Source organism: Lichenostomus cassidix, chromosome 3 (assembly GCF_008360975.1).
Source record: "Lichenostomus cassidix isolate B80296 chromosome 3, HeHo_3.0, whole genome shotgun sequence".
NCBI classification, from domain to species: domain Eukaryota; kingdom Metazoa; phylum Chordata; class Aves; order Passeriformes; family Meliphagidae; genus Lichenostomus; species Lichenostomus cassidix.
Genome location: NC_139483.1, coordinates 69,177,122 through 69,180,579, shown reverse-complemented (window position 1 = coordinate 69,180,579; position 3,458 = coordinate 69,177,122). Strand labels below are relative to the sequence as shown.

The 3,458-nt window shown below is 37.8% G+C and overlaps 1 long non-coding RNA gene across 1 annotated transcript; it reads left to right on the top strand.

Moving 5' to 3' along the window:
• Positions 1-426: 426 nt before the first annotated feature.
• LOC146439968 (uncharacterized) lies at positions 427-1,610 on the top strand. Its single transcript, XR_014851322.1, has 3 exons — positions 427-565; positions 1,204-1,284; positions 1,477-1,610. It is a non-coding gene; the product is annotated as an uncharacterized LOC146439968 (long non-coding RNA).
• The last annotated feature ends 1,848 nt before the right edge of the window (positions 1,611-3,458 follow it).

Genomic DNA, 3,458 nt, shown 5'->3' with positions numbered 1-3,458 from the left:
TGAATTGCTTCTGACAAACAGGTCTTCCTTTGCTGGAAGGGGACTCAGGGATTTCATCAAGGAAAAGAACCTAACACTTTTCAACCTGATTGTTTCAGAAGAACGTTGCTGGAACAAGCATTTTCATCTGCAAGTTGAAAAATCCCAGGTGAGAGAGTAAATTTAAAAGGCTGGCAACAATCAAACATGACATCCTGCAGTGTTTTTCAATACTAGATTTATTCCCTTTGGTTCTGAGAACATTGCATAACCCTTGTAACACTATAGCTCATTGCATTGCCTCGTCATACTGCGTGAACTTGTGCTGTGACACGTCCACCTGCAGATGCATCAGACACACTGGCAACACCTATGACACAACAAACCTGAACTATGTTAATTCAAGCTTGATGGGACATGTGGCATTCCCACCTACAGGACTGGAACCCTTCTGCTGAACATACACAGTGGCCAGGCAGCCTCGGACTGCCCTGTATTACACACTGTGGACTTGGGTGCCAGTGAAAAGATGAACTCAGGAAGGAGTCTCTATTATTTGATATCCAAGTTGAAGGAAGAGTGAAAGGTTCCAGTTCCTAAATTACATTATTTTTAGCCTTTGTATTGTGCAGCAGAACCCAAACTACACAAAACCCCAACTGTGCCCTCAAAAACTGATTCATTTTCCCACTATTAGTCACCTGTTACTAAAGGAGGCTTTTACATCTGCAGGACATTAGAATATCCTGCAGCATTTGTGAGCAATGCATTGACGTGAATAAAAGCCGAGAACAGTTACCTTGGGGCTGAGAAAGGATTTCATAGTCATAATCAGCTCTAAAGTGCCAGTCTGAATGAAGCTGCAAAATGACCAGAAAGAGAGCCAAAGTGGTCTCCCTGCCTTTTCAATCATCCGGATTTTCCTGTTCTTGCCAGCTCTGTGACTTTCTCGATAACTCTTTTTTTTTTGTCATTTTTTTATGCCCTTCTCCCCAGTTCAGTTGATAGGATCTAATACATTTTAATAGGGTTCAAAGCGCAGCCACATTAATTCTGTAAATGACCCTAATAGCTTTCAAATGTTCCTATCAATGCTTTTACATCTTTAGTAATAAGAATGTGGAAGTATTTGTAGTCTGTAAAATAACAGGGAAAATTGGCTTCAGACATAAGTTTTACTGCCAATAAAACTGTATATAACTATTTTCCTATTTTTTAATGCAGATGAATTAGCAATATGAATTCTAAAAATAGTCTGAAAAAAAGCTTAGTTTTGTCGTCTTGCCACCTTTGTCTCAAAATAAGGTGAGGCTGAGAAATATGATACCTTCCAGTCCAACCAATCTCACTTTTCTGCTGTGCCTCCCTGACAGGGAAGAATCACATTCTTTCATTCTTTTCACCACTGCTTCTTATCAAATCTGTTCCAAGCCCTCTAACATGATTATAAAAGCAGGAGGGCAATGGCTTTGAGTTTACTTTTCTTTCTAATTTTAGGAGGTAATGAGATTGTTTAGTAAGCAGATTCAAATTTTTCATCATGACATTGCAACCTGATGGATTTTGTTTCTCTTCTGCTCTCAGAATTACTAAAACCTAACATTGATGGTAATGATTCAGAAATACTCATTCAGTGCTCCCTCATTGCATACGTTTTAAAATATATGATGAAAAAAAAGCCTAGCCTGTATACTTGATATGTTTGAATGAGGGCTGGTGTTATTGGGAATGATCAAATAAATCACTTGGAATTGTTTCTCTTGTCTGATAGGAGAAGAAAACAAACACTTCCAGCATGATCTTTGTTGTGCACAAACAAAACAATTTGATTTTAAGATTATCCTTACTAGTAACTTTTGGCAGGTACGAGTCCCTGCAGTCAATTGTCTCAGTGTACATGTCATACTGACCAAAAAAATCTTTTAGAAACTGGTGTCTATCTCTACAAAATTACATGGACATTTTTACTGGAGGCTAAGAGGTCATATCAATCTGCAGTAAGTTAGTAGAAAAAAAAAGCAAATAATCAAAAGCTTGACCTCTTACAAAGTGAAATGGTATGGCTTCCAAAGGGACAAAAGGTCCTTGGACTGATTTAATAAATTCTACTAAATGGGTACTCTACATGTCTGTGTAAATTCCAGCCCCAGAATGTGCATGCTTCCTACTGATTCAATACAATAGAAGATCAACATTGCTGAATTGAATCCGTGCAAACATCCAAATAAATATATAGGAAATGATTTTATGATTCTTTTTATTCAACTCTTATTTAGAAATTTCATGCTTCTCTTTGAAAATAGGATAGCAGTAAGGATAGGCCCAAATGTCTACTTTTGAGTCGTAATCCAAATCTAATTTTCCCAAGCAAGTTTATTTTGGCTCCAGTGCATTGATTAAGGTTCTTCCAGATGAAGGAAAAAATAAAAAGGTTGTTTCACAATGCACTAAATAAAACAGAAATCCAAGGCACTATTTTCTCATTTATCTGGTCATGGAAAATGTTGACACTGGCTACCTCTAGCCAAGAAATATGCAAGCCTTTAGAAAAGCTTGTATTATTAGTGACACTCTCTTCTGAGAAGCTGACATCCCCTGGCTGGAGAGGAGGAGTCCAGGACTCTTTTGAAAACAGGACATATCCACTGACTTGATTCTAATGAAACCTCCTTGGCATGTGAATTTCCTCATATGGTTTTCTCATTTGCCAGAAGAGCACATCCACAGAAATTACTTTTCACTGAGATTAAACAAAATCCAAATGACAGTTCTATCCCATTTTATGTAAATAATATGTAAACATCGAAGTAAAACCACTCATGGGATGTGTGCCACTTTGCTGCTTCTTCCCAAATGAGCCTTTGGACAACATGGTTGCTAGAAGTATGAAGACAAGCAACATCTGCTTCCAAAGGATGAAGCCAGATCCTCTGCATGATCCTGCATTATACAAATCAAGGCATTATATCAGAGAACTGATATAATCAGTTCTGTCTGTTAAAAATCTGTTCTGTCTGTTAAAGAAATGGAGAGTTTTGATATATTTGGGCTAGTTGTTGTCTATATATTTCCCAATGTTAATTTCCTTTTTTAAAAAAGTGAGAGCTACAATGTTCTTTCTTTCTCATCTTTCTTAGAAAGTAACTTTTTCTCTTTTGAACAAGAGAATTCACCATTGTTCCTCTAGCAGTACACCTGGAAATGGTCCTCTCTCTATGGGAGTGGGAGGACTGCAGAATGAAAGAGCCAAGAAGAGGCTAAAGGGAGGATTCAAAACAAGAGCTTCAATTTTTCCATTCCTCTAAACAAGGCAAGTAAACCTGTTAACCTCTTTCATTGTTGGAGTTAAAAATCTCCCCCAACCCTAATGTATCTCACCTGGCAGTAGGTCTGCTTTGCTGTGTCCTTTTCATTCTTCCTCAATCAAGAAGAAAAACATCCCAAATTGGGGCAGGCTGTCTTCAACTCCAGTCAAATCA